General features: G+C 38.2%; 1 pseudogene; it reads left to right on the top strand.

Annotated features, from left to right (window-relative positions):
- Positions 1-12,923: 12,923 nt before the first annotated feature.
- On the top strand, positions 12,924-13,718 carry LOC101643915 (annotated as a pseudogene).
- Positions 13,719-14,060: the final 342 nt, after the last annotated feature.

The raw sequence follows: 14,060 nt of genomic DNA, 5'->3' as shown, positions 1-14,060 counted from the left end.
CCATGGAAGCCAGCTCCTCAGAGGCAATATAGAGGTTAGGTAACCCTTCCATAACATGTCTTCCTCTAGTCTGCTCCCTCGGGTAACATTGGTGTTACTGTCCTAGACTTGAGTTTGGCTGAATCATAACGTTTTGAAAAGAAGTTTAAAAAAGAGATGAATAAGGCTAATCAGAACAAGGTGTTTTGTGATATTGAATACTTTCTGTGACCTTCAGACTCAACCTGTAAAATAGGTACAACCCACCTTTTTATTTGATTTTGTAGCAAGCACAATATAAATTATCAAGTGAAATAATATTATAGATTACAGTTTTAATTTATCCATGACAGACCTGCTTGTTCTTGGTACTTTCAATAGTCTTTGCCAGCATCATATTACTTTCTTTTTTCTTTCTTTTTTTTTAAGATCATTTTATTGGGGGCTCTTACAGCTCTTATAGTAATCCATGCATCAATTGTATATCGCATATTTACACATATGCCCCCATCATCATTTTCCAAACATTTCCATTCTATTTGAGCCCTTGATATCAATTCATCTTTTTCCCTTCCTTCTCTCCCCCCCCACCCTCATGACTCCTTGATAAACTATAAATTATTATTCTCATATCTTACACCTACCGCTGTTTCTCTTCACTCAGTGTTCTTTGTTCTTCCCCCTCAGGGTGGAGGTGGGGGGATATGCGCTGAACTTTGTGATTAGTTACCCCTTCCTCTTCTACTTCCTCCTAACTTCCTGGTATCAAAACTCCCATTTCTGTTCCTGACAGGTTTACCTGATCTAGATTCCACATGTCTTGAACTCTTGTCTGTACCACTGTACATGCTCCAGTCTAGCCTGAACTGAAAGACAGGCCTGGGGTCTGATAGGGGGTTGTGAGGAAGCCTCAAAGAACCGAAGAATATTGTGTGTTTTCTAGGTGCTCTACTGTACCCTTGTTGACTCATACCTACCTTGTGACCCTTCTATGAGGGGATATCCTATTGTCTATAGATGGGTTTTGGGTCTCTGCTCTGACTCCCCTGACCCCCCTCATTCTTGGTCTGCTTGCTTCTGATGTCTGTTTGCTGATCTGGTCAACGCCTCATGATCACACAGTCTGGCGTGCTTCTTCCATGTGGGCTTGTTGCTTCTTTAATAGATGGCCACTTGTTTAACTTGATGTCTTTAAGGCCCTGTGCATTTTCTTTTGATGGCCCAGCACTATCAGTTTTCTTCACCACATTTGCTTATGCACCCATGTGGTCTTCAGCCATTTTGTAGGGAGGGTGAGCATCACAGAATGCCAGGTGATAGAACTGAGTATTCTTGCTTTGAGGAAGGGCTTGAGCAGAAGCCCAAAGTCCAGCCACTTCCTCAGTGTATTGCCATATAAATATGGCAATATAAATACCTAGGCCAATACCACTATTTTTATAAATTAATATATTTTCATATGTATAAACCTATGTTTATGCCTCTATCCCTAACCTTGCTTCCTTGTTCTTTCTTCTGTTTCCTTTTACCTTCTTCCTGCCCCACCATCATGCTAACCCTTCTTCTGCCTCTTAGTAATTCTTCTCAGCTAGATTGCTGTTGTTCCAACACCACTGGGACCTTTATGTCCTCCTCATTGTTGATTTTAATTCCCTAATTATTCCCCTGTCTATGGCTTTGTTTGCTCACTGCTGCCTTCCCCGCCTCCTCCTCCCCACAAGTCCCTCTGGAATCATCGGTCCCCATTGCTTTTCCCACAGGCTTCCTTCCCATGCCTATCTTAATAAGTAGGCAAAGCAATAACAGAGACAAAAAAAGAACTCAAAAGATGGAATAAAAAGAGAGAGGAGAAAAAAAGAGCAAAAAACCCCGAAAGAGCACACATAATTCAAGGTGTGCCGCAGCTTTTATGGCTATCTCCCCACTGTTCCTTGGGGGTTCCGGGAACTGTCCCTCACTGCCTAAAGTCTATTTTGGGGGGCTCATCACAGGCTTTGTAGCTTTGCTTTGTTTCTGTTGCTGCTCTGTTATCTTCCCTTCTTAGTTTGCCCCACTGTGGGGTTGTCAGACCGGACTCACTCCGTACCATGTGTCCCCAGTATTGTCCTCTGTCTGGGTATGCTCCATTGAGGTGATGTCATGGCTCAAACTGTTGGCTCTACAGTCCTCTCTGTGCTTTAGCAGCTCCATGCAGGGACATCATTTTCAGGACTTGGTATACCAGTATGGTATCTAGACCCTCACTCTCTCTTTTTCCTTCATTGTTTACTTATGTGTGGGCATGGTAGGTCAGCCGATTTCCCCAACCTATAGGTTTAATGTTGTCCTCTGTAGAAACTACTTCCCAGGGGTGTGGGTGGGTGGGATGGGGGGTCAATTTTGCTCTGCTTAGAGCCAGCCCTGTTTACCTCTCTGTTCACGAGTTGCTCCATGTGGTTACGTTGCCTTAAATGTCTGGCACGCCTTGATGGGGTCTGAGCTCACACTCCCATTTCTGTGGAGACATAAATAATACCCTGCCCCTGGGTGGATTAGTGCCCTGCTCCCCCAAGTGACTTTGTCACCCTCTTTTTTAAAATATGTTTTTCCACACTCTCCTCTTCTTTGTGTTGGAATTACATGTACATTATTGGGTTTGGTCTGTCCCTTCCTGATTTCCTGTACGTCAGCTCATGTAGTGTGAGGTAGCTGGTTTTTTCTTTTATACCTACTACCCACATGTGTTAGTCTGGGTACTTTAGAAAAACAAATCCACAGAAACTCATGTATGAGAGAGAGCTTTATATAAAGGTTAAGTGCTCATCAAGAAAACATTCTAACCCAGTGCTGCCCAGGCCCACAAGTCCAACATTAACCCATTATGCTCAACACCAATCCACAAAGTCCTCCACCTCACAAAACAGATGCAATGATGCCAACTGCAGGAGGAAAGCTGAATCAGTGAATGTGTAAACATCGCCGCATTGGCAGGGGTCTCCACATGGCTGCTCAAGCACTCAGGGCTGCATGAGGGTAGGCCCATGTGGCTTCTCCTTGGGGATGCCTTGCAGGAAGTCAGCCTTGCAAGCTGAAGCAGGGAACTGCTAAGGCAGCTGCACTCTGGTCCGACCATCACAAAGCAAGAGACCTGAGAACTCGAAAAGCGAGGCTCACTGAGCCATTTATCTCTCCGCTCTTCAATTAACACCATATGTGTTTATCAGCCAGGTTGGCACGATAAACTAACTCACCGCTTCATATTGCGGTGATTTTTTTCAGTCTTCCTTATTCAGTGTCAACCTTCACACTCATATGAAACAACTGAAAATACCATGTTAGCTTCTAAGGTACATTCTGCCTGTGCTTATGCTAAGACATAGTTGTTCATGCTGTTTTCATAGTTTGAAATATTTAATGTTTCTTATCAGTGCCATAATTTGAATGGATACATTCTTCTGTGGTCTTCCTTATTTATTGCCCAACATTCACAAGCATATGAGGTGAATGAAAATACCAAGACTTTGGTCAGGTACATCTTATTCCTCAAAAGGACATCCTTGTTCTTCACCAATATTTTAAAGAGATCTTGTGCAGCAGACTTATCCAATGCAATACAGTATTTGATCTCTTCACTGCTGTATCCATGAGCATTGATTGTGGATCCAGGCAAGATAAAATCTTTGACAACTTGTCTTTGCTCTGTTTATCGTGATGTTATTTACTGAACCAGTTAGAAGGAATTTTTTTTTACATTGCAGTTCATCCTTACTAAAAACTACAATATTTGATCTTCATCCATAAGTGCTTCAAGTCCTTCTCCATCTAGGTAAGCAAGGTTTATTCATATATCCCAAGCTGTTAATATGCCTTCTTCCATTTCCGATGCGCCATTCTTCCTTATATAGAACACTACAGCTTCTTTGACTGTTTACTCAGCAAACAGATTGACTAGCATTGTGAGAAGATCCAGCCTTGATGCACACTTTTCCTGACTGTGTACCATGTAGAATTTCCTTATTCTATTAGAGCGACTGTCTCTTTGTATATGTTCATGATCTGCATAAGCACAATAAAGTGTCTGGAATTTCTGTTTTTCTCAATGCCATCCACAGCTGGTTATGACCCACAGAGTCAAATCCCTTTATGTAGTCAAGAACACATGAGTTAATATCGTTCTGATATTCTCTGATTCCAGCTAACACCAGCAATTATATCTTCTTCTGAGTCCAGATTGAATTTCTGGAAACTCCTTGTGGGTGTATCATTGCAACCATGGTGAATGGTCTTTAACAACATTTTATTTGCATGTGAAACGAATGATATTATTATATCATGTCTGCATTCTGATGGAGCAGATTTCTTTATAAGGTACAAATATATATCTCATTCTGTTGGCTGGTTAAGTAGCTGCTTGCAAATGTCTTGACACAGAGAATTATGAGTTTCTAGTGCATCACCGGCATGTTGAAAGATTTCCATTGGTAGCCCACCTTTTCCTGAAACCTTATTTTGGCAAATGCGTTCAGTGATTCTTGAACTTCTTACTTCAGTCCCATTGATTTTAGATCATAAGCTACATCTTGTAATGGTTGAATGTGGACTGATTGTTTTGAGCACAGTGACTCTGTGTAATGCTTTCTTCATTTGATGTTTCCTGAATTCTGCAATGTTTTGTCTATAGAATCTTTCAATATTGCAACTCGAGGCTTGAATATTCTCTTTATTTCTTTCAACTGATAGTGTTTTTTTTCCCAATTTTTGTTGTTTTTTTAAAAAACTCCAGCTCTTTGCATATATCTTTTTAAAATTTTACTTTTTTCCAACTGCACATTGAAATTTTCTGTTCATCTCTTTTACATCATTATGCCTTTCATTTGTTTATCTACTCTATGATCAAAAGTAAATTTCAGCATCTTCTGACATCCACTTCAATATTTCTCCCCTGTTCTTTTTTTTAATGAATTTTTTATTTCTTCATGAATGCTGTCCTTGATGTCATCCCACAGCTTGTCAGGTCTTCTGTCATTCATGTTAAATGAGCTAAATCTACTTGAGATGTTCTTGAATTTGAGGGATATACTCAGATTATATTTGAGCTCTTGTAGACTTGTTTTAATTTTCTTCAAGTCGATCTTAAGCAAGTTGATGATCTAATCTGCATTCAGTTGTTGACCTGGTGTTAACTGCTGATCCTGAGTTTCTCCCTTGTCTCTTCCCGTGAATGCAGTCAATTGGATTTCCATGGATTCCACCTGGAGAAGGGCAAGTGTAGAGTTTCCATTTATGTTGTTGAAAAAAGGTATATACACTGAAGAAGCTGTTAGTCTTCCAAAAGTTCCTTCCAATTTGTTTCCAACTTTTGCATTCAATTCACCAATAATTATCAAATCATCTTGATTGACTATTTGGTCAATTTCAGACTGAAGAAGTTGCTAGAATTCTTAAGTTTCTTCATCACTAGCTTTAGTGGTTGATGTGTCAACTTGAATAATAGCTGTATTAACTATATTTATTGTATGCACACAGGTATTATTCTATCACAGGTAGCATTGTACTACAAGATAGATCTTAAAATGTCCTTCTTGGTGCTTTATACAACACCAATCCTCTTCAATTTGTCATCCCAGCCATATAATTATCTGATTCAAAATGTTCAACACTAATTCACAGCTCACTAATAGCTAGTGTGAGAAAACAATGTGACTTTCTTCTCCCATAAAGATTTACAGTCTCAGAAACTCAGAGGGGCAATTCTACCTTGTCCTATATAGTTACTGTGAATCAGAATGTATTCAATGATAGTGAGGTGGTGAATTGTTAGGCTATCAATCTGTGTGTTCCAATTCATTTTTGTTGACCCCTAATTTTCCTCAATACATACTTCATGTATCCAAGTTCCAAATATTAATAGATTTGTCTTCACATTTTGCATTGTGTCCTATTAGCACATGAAAGTTATGAAAGGCTTGCTCCACCCACATCATTATGGTCAACTTTGCTTTGAAACGACAGTTCTTCATCAATTGTATCTAAGTGCCTTCCAATATGAAAGTCTCATCTTCTGGCATTATATCTGACACTGCTCTATTGCTGTCCATGATGTTTTCACCACCAGACTCAATATCATAGGAGTACACAAGCCTTCTCTGACAGATGGTGGCTTTGCTTCTTGTGCACTGACTGGAAAATGAACCCAAGTCTCCTGCAGGAAGGCTAAATATTCTTCTACTGAATCAACTCTACCTACCCCCATAATGAGTAAGATTGACCCTACTCCCTTCCAGAGACTATGTTATCAGAAGGCAGCAGGTGGTTAGCCTAAAGTTTCCATTTGGGGCTGTAAGCAGCCAATATCCTCTTCTGATTTCAACTGTATCTCTTCTTAAAAAGTTAGTAGGTCTATTGGCATATAATTCACATATCATACAATTTAAAAGTTCAATCTTACTGAGAAGAGTTGTGTAATCATGACAACAAGCAATTTTAGAACATTATTATTAGACCCCACCACCATTTCCCCCTAGCCTCCCCTGTCATGACCCTAGATAATTATGAATCCAGTTCCTGTGTATATATATTTGCCTATCCTGGATCTCCTAGACAGAAAATCATAAAAGAAAAATGATAAACAAACAAAAAGCAAACAACATGGCAAAAAATAAATAGAAAAACCTCTATAGAAAAGAAAGCAGAAAATATTAAAAACTAAAACAACTTTCAATTGGGTCAAAAGGGAAATCAAATGATAAAGTGTTACATTTTAATCTAACTACATCAACCATAACCAAATTCACAATGCCCTCTGTCTAATAGCCAGGTTAGTCCCGTCCCTAGAGGGTGGGCAGAAGAGTTTTGGCAGAGGCTTAATGCATGTTGGGACACTGAAAAATAGATTTTGAGTTTCTACTATCATCCCTAACTATCTGCAAAAGAATTTATATTTTGATACCATCCCTCCTTAAAATTTGGATTTTATTATTTATCATCCTTGGATTACACAGGCTGGTGTGCTTTTTCCGTGTGAACTTAGTTGACACCTCACTTATATGGCTTCTTTTATGAAGAAGACAAGTCTTTAAGACTCCAGATACTCTTCTTTCTGGTAGTGGGGAACCATCTGATTTCTTCACCACACTGCTATAGGAACCATATCTTCAGTGATCTTTTCATGAAGGTGAGTATCAAGTAGATCTATGTCATGAGAACTAGGTTATGGCTACTACTAAGTTCCAGTCCAACTTCCATTAATATATTTATGTCTCTAGTTCACTTTAAGACAGTGTTATTTTATAATAGAGAACATTAAAAATCATCCCCCAAAAGCATAAAGTATTTCTATTGACAGTATCAGTAATTTAGCCAATTGTATAGAATTTAAAAGAGGGAAGGAAATGATACATATATAGATTAATAGACTGGATTTTCAGATCTCATACATGAGTTGTTGATTCATAACGATTAGAAATGTAAATGACTGGACACTATTTACACAAACAATGAGGGTTGGGTGTGGGGCACCATTTTCAGTAGCAATCATTCACAATGGCAGAACCATTCCTGTCAGAATATTGTTACTTATAACAATAAAAAGAATTTAAAATTCAGATTAGAAAATACCTCAACATAGTTACAATACTAAATGTATGCTAATTTGATTTTTACATTTTCTGATACACTCTGGTCACATCTGTCATCTTTTTCCAGTTATAATGATGTTTCAATTTATGCAATTTGATCTGCATGCACAACAAGCACCAGCTGTTTTTCCACTGATGCCAGGTTGTTTTAAGTTTTTTTGTCAATTTTCTAGAATGTTAGCTAGATTATTGTATCAAGTGGTACTTGTGAAGTTAAACCAACAACTATTTTGAAAATGAGGTAGCAGTTAAAGAAAAGCAGGTGAAAATAAGTCATCTCATTTGATAATAATGTAACTAATAATGTAATGCGATGTAGAAAGATTTTATCAAATTTTGGTTAGTATTCATATCATCTAAAGAACTATCAGTTCATTAATATTTCCTACCTTTACTATTGTGGTCTTTGTTTTACCTCATTGATCTTGATAGACTTCCATAAGCTCATTTGTGTAATTATGATAGTTTGATGCGTGAAAGCCAAGATACATAACCCTTCAGAATGTAACAGGAATAATGATTCCCTGAGAATACGAGAAGAGGGGGAAGGCTGATAGCAAGAATGGCTGTATAACCCCACTTGAGGAAAGCGAATAACATAATTGTAGGTGAATGGATATATTGGATAGGGGGAGATAGAGCAAAAAATGATAATAAGAATAATAGTGTTCTTAGCAGGTAGTGTGAGGGAGGGAGGGCATAAAGGGGAGCTGATATCAAAGAGTTCAAGAAGAAAGAAAATATTTGGAAACTGATTATGGTAGCAATTGTGCAATTATGCTTTATCTAATTGAACCATGGAATGTTATAATATCTGTAAGAGCTCCCAATAAAATGATTAATTAAATTAAAAAAAATAAAGTTATATATGTGATAGTGCTTTCCAACATTAAAAAAAAAAGGTGGAAGATGAGTTTTCAGTCCTGCTCATGAGTCAGTAGAGTTAAAAAGGATTATGGTATATTCTTTAAGCAGCAGGAGAGAAGGGAAACTAAATGGGATACATAACTTAATGAGAAGTAATGGAAGGCAAATCAAGCATATCCATTCTGGTCTCTGGAGTACCTGTATGAAAATTTCTGATTGTGTTCTCCAAAGGGGGTTGTGGAAAGCAATAATCCAAAGTATAATTTGGAAAGCAATAGTATCATCTGATACACTTAGGTAGTACCCATATTTTTCTGTAGAGACATGAAACATGAAGCTCTTGGTTATAGAAATAGAAGAGGATTGAAGCACTTGCTGTTGAAGATCAAGAACTGCAGCCTTCAGCATGGATTATAGCTAATCTGAAGTAAATAAAAATTCTCACAACTGGATCACAGGTAATATTGTTATAAATGGAGCAAAGATTCAAAGTGTCAAGTGTATGAATCTCGGAAAATTTGAAGTTATCTAAAATGAAATGGGACATTGAAAGATCCCTATCCTAGGCATTCATGAGGTGAAATGGACTGGTACTGACTATTCTGAATCAAAACAATCATATATGGTTGACTGCTGGGAAGAGTACAGTCAAGAAGAATGGCATGACATCCGTTGTCCAGGAGGACATTGCGAAGTCCATCCTGCAGCACAATGCTGCCTGTGAAAGGATGATATCTATCTGATTTTAATGCAATTCAATCAATGCAACCATTATTCAAATTTAGGCACCAATCACAAAATCTAGCAATGATGAAATTAAAGATTTCTACCAAAATCTTCACTCAGAAATTGATCAAATGTGCAACTAACAGGCACTGAAAATTATTAGTGATTGGATTACAAAAGTTGGAAACAAAGAGGAAGGAAATGAAGTTGGGAAATATGGACTCGGTAATAGAAACGAAGTTAGAGACCATGTGATAGATATTGAAAAGCCAATAATTTGTTCATAACAAACACTTTTTACCAACAATACAAAAGGTGACTGACTATACATGGGGATTTCTCCAGATGGAATGCACAGAACTAAAATGGACTTCAATTATGGGCAGAGATGATGGAGATATCAGCAGCTAAAATCAGACCAGGGCCTGACTGTGTAACATCCCAGCGACTGTTCAGATGTACGGTTAAGATAAGGCTGAAGGAAATGAAAACAAGTCCACAAAAGACAAAATATGATCTTGAGTCTATCACACCTGTATTTTGAGGACACCTCCAGAAAGGATTTGATATACTGAGCACTAACGACAGAAAATCTGGTGAGCTGTGGGAAGACATCAAGGACATCATCCATGAAGAGAGTAAAAAGGTCATTAAAAAGACAGGAAAGAAAATAGCAAAGTGGATGTAAGAAGAGTCCCTGAAATTTGCTCTTAGTCTTAGAGTAGCTAAAGCAAATGGAAGAAATGAAGTCAAAGAGCTCAATAGAAAATTTCAAAGGGCAGCTTAAGAAAATAAAGTAAAATATTATAATTAAATGTGCAAAGAACTAATTAGAAAACCAAAAGTGAAGAAAAAGCTCAGAATATCATAAACTGGAAGATTAAAGCCTCAAATTGCTATACTGAAAGATTCTATAGGCAACATATTGGATGAAGTGGGAAGCATCCAAAAAGATGGAAAAAAATACAGTCACTGTACCCAAAAGAAATACTGAACCTTCAACCATTTAGGAGGTAACATATGAGCAAGAACTAATGGTGCTGAAGAAAGAAATTCAATCTGTGCAGAAAGCAGTAGCCAAGAACAAGGCTCCAGGAATTGATAGACTCTCAATTGAACTGTTTCTACAAGCTCATGAAGCACTCCAAGCACGCATGCCTCTTTGCCAGGAAATTTGGAATACAGCTACTTGGGCAACTGACTAGAAGAGATTCATATGTATACCCACTCCAAGCAAAGGTGACCTAACAGAATCCTCAAATTATGGAACAATTTCATTGATATTACACTCAATTTTGCTGAAGAGCAGCCAAGAAAGGTTGCCTCAATACATTGACAGGGAGCTGTGAGAAATTCAGGTCATATTCAGAAGAGGATGTGGAACAAGGGGTATCATTACTGATTTCGAATGGATCTTAGCTCAATTCTGAGAATACCAGAAAGATTTTTGCTTGTGTTTTATTGACTATGCTAAAGCTTGGATTGTGCGGATCATAACAAATTAGGGGTTACCTTGAGAAGCATAAGAATTCCAGAACACTTCATTGTGCTCAAAGGACACGTGTGCATAGATAGATCAAGAGGCAGTTGTGTAAATGGAACAAGAGAATACTGCATGGTTTAAAATGAGGAAAGGTGTAAGACAGGATTGTGTCTTCTCACCATACTTATTTGGTCTGTTTGCTGAGTAAATCAATAAGAAAGCAGGTTTGTATGCAGAAAAATGTGGCACCAGGATTGGAGGAAGATTTATTAACAACCTATGATAAGCAGATGACACAACCTTGATGAAAGTGAAGAAGACTTTAAGCTCCTGCTGATGGAGATCAAGAAATCCAGTCCTCAGTATGGATTACAGCTCAATCTAAAGAAGACCAAAATCGTCACAACTGGACCAGTAGGTCACATCACAATAAATGGAGAAAATTTAAAGTTTTCAAGAAATTGTTTCTCATTTGGATTGATGTGCATGGAAGCAGCAGTCCAGAGATCAAAAGGCATGTTGCATTAGGTCAATCTTCTGTACGAGACCTCTCTAGAGTATTGAAAAGTAAGGATGCTACTTTGAGGACTAAGGTGCCTCTGACCCAAACCATAGTATTTTCCATTGCCTCATATACATGTGAAAGTTAGATGTTGAATAATGAGGACTGAGGAAGAATCAATACATTTGAATTGTGGTGTTAAAGAGGGCAAACCCATCTGTCTTGGAAGAAGTACAGCCAGAGAAACTCCTTAGAGGCAAGGATTTCATAGTACATACTTTGAATATGTTGTCAGGAGAGATCAGGCCCTGGTGAGGACGTCATGCTTGGCCAGGTAGAGGGGCAGTGAAAAGGAGGAAGACCCTCAAGGAGATGGATTGACACCAGGGCTGCAGCACTGGATGCGAGCACAGGAACAATAGGGAGGCTAGAGTAGGATTGGCCATGTTTCATTCTGTTGCACATAAGTTTGCTAAGGGTCAGAAGGGATGTGAAGGGACCTAATAACAACAATATTTCCTAGGTTTTTTCTATTTAATAGTCAACCAAATCTATGTTGTCCTTAATGCTCAAAGTTACTTGTTTAGTTTGGCTCATAATGTCAGGATCAGCTCTTGATAAAATGGCCAATTGTGGAAATGTTACTTTTTATGTGACTTCTTCTGCTCTTCCTGAGGTACAATTTTCCCACTTCTAAATCAATAACTCTCGTATACACTCTGTTTCCTAGATTCATTCTAACTTTATGTTATTAGCCTTCCTAAAATTTAAATGACGATAAGTGGCTTAATATTCCATTACATCTAGGTAAAGTATTTGCATTTTTACAGAGACATTTTAAGATTAATACCCAAAGGGATGATTCATTAACAATAGCATAGCAGATTAGGGGGATATGCATATATTTGGGCACTGAGATTACCTGTCATCCCTCATCATAGCAGGGGACATACCCCTTCTCAGCCTATGCTTATGGCTAATCCTATAGGTCAGTTAAGTCCCATTCACAACTCCACTCAAACATGGAGTGGAAGGTCTCCATATCTTGGTTTTCCTGTCTACCAGAATGTATATTTGCGCCTGCTTTTCCTATAAGCAGTTCCCTACCATAAAGAAGATTTGAAATTTTCTATATGAAGCCTCATCCATTACATCTGGAATTCAGTGTGAGAAAATATATGAAAGGACTTCAAAAGTTATAGGAAAAAATGGAATTAAAGGAAGATGGAATTCATTTCATGAACTTTTGAAACCTTCTCTTATTTAAAGTGGAAAAGCTTTGTATTTCATGAGGATGAACCACATAATTCACCCTGTCTAGTCAGGGCAGTGACGCTAACTTTCAGACAGAAGCCGGCATGAATCAGAAGCTAAACTAATTGAACTAGTTGCACCACAACATAGGATGGGCCTCTCACTGGACCCACTTGTTGTACAGCTGATGTCCTGTACACAATAGCCACCTTATTGGAGTGGAAAAATTCTGCCCAGAAGTATGCACTGTACTTGAAAAAATAAAATATGAGTGCTAAAGAGATTCTTAAGAATGTATGTGGCCAATTTGCAAGCCATGTCAGATATATGAAAAATATTTCATTGGATAAAATATTTGTGATATGTGTTCTGTAAATTCAGAAGTGCTGGAAATAGATTTTTCAAAGGTTAATGCCCAAGGTTTACCAATTAAATATTTGCTTGGGATCTTCACCTGGTGTGATTCCGTCCTGCATTGCTGTGTATAGCAACGGCAATGGTTTACCTCCATTTTCCGTTTTTCTCTCGAAGTGTGTGTCACCACCCCATTGGAGCATTGATAGATATGGACATGAGTCCCCTGAGGCCCCAAAACTATCTTTTTGGTTGTGAACTAAAGGCCAACAAAGATTATCACTTTAAGGTGGATAACGATGAAAATGAGCACCACTTATCTTTAAGAACGGTCAATTTTGGCGCTGGTACAAAGGATGAACTGCATATTGCTGAAGCAGAAGTAATGAACTGCACATTTTTGAAGCAGAAGGTAGCTCAATTAAAGTAACATTAGCAACTTTGAAAATGTCTGTACAGCCAACGGTCTCCTTTGGGGGCTTTGAAATAACACCACCAGTGGTCTTACGGTTGAATTGTGGCTCAAGGCCTGTGCATATTAGTGGACAGCATTTAGTAGCTGTGGAAAAAGATGCAGAGTCAGATTTTGAAGAGGAGGAGGATGTGAAACTTTTAAGTATATCAGGAAAGCGGTCTGCCCCCACAAGCAGTAACAAAGTTCCACAGAAAAAGGTAAAACTTGCTGCTGATGAAGAAGAAGATGATGATGACGGACAACGACGAAGATGATGAAACTGAAGAAAAAGCTCCAACGAATAAGTCTATATGGGATACTCTGACCAAAAACGCACAAAAATCAAACCACAATGGAAAAGACTCAAAACCATCAACACCAAGATCCAAAGTTCAAGAATTCTTCAAAAAACAGGAAAAAACTCCCAAAACACCGAAAGACCCTAGTTCTGTAGAAGACATTAAAGCAAAAATGCTTAATTAATAAAATGCTTAAAAAATAAAAATTTTGCTTGGGGAATCCACAAAGACTACAGCCCACAGGTCTGTGAGAAATATTAGCAAATATTGCATGTCCTTGGCAATATCCTAGACAGGGCGCATATTTGCCTGAAAGTGTGAGATTGGGGTTAATATTTGACGGACGACAAGGGTCTGAGATAGCGGTGCAATATTATTGATTCTGCAATTTAAAATGTCAAATATATATATATATATATATAGAATTTGCGTCCAGGCCCTCTTTGGGTCAAGGTGAGTTTGAGAAAGAATATGTTGTTGCAAGAAAGGATTCGTATGAAATGGCTACACGCGGAGCTTCTCAGTG

The sequence above is a fragment of the Echinops telfairi genome, unplaced genomic scaffold (genome assembly GCF_000313985.2).
Source record: "Echinops telfairi isolate 266 unplaced genomic scaffold, ASM31398v2 ScPeMD7_7400;HRSCAF=8409, whole genome shotgun sequence".
In the NCBI taxonomy this organism is placed as follows: domain Eukaryota; kingdom Metazoa; phylum Chordata; class Mammalia; order Afrosoricida; family Tenrecidae; genus Echinops; species Echinops telfairi.
The sequence above is the reverse complement of the archived record's forward strand: the minus strand, read 5'-3'. Positions and strand labels throughout refer to the sequence as shown.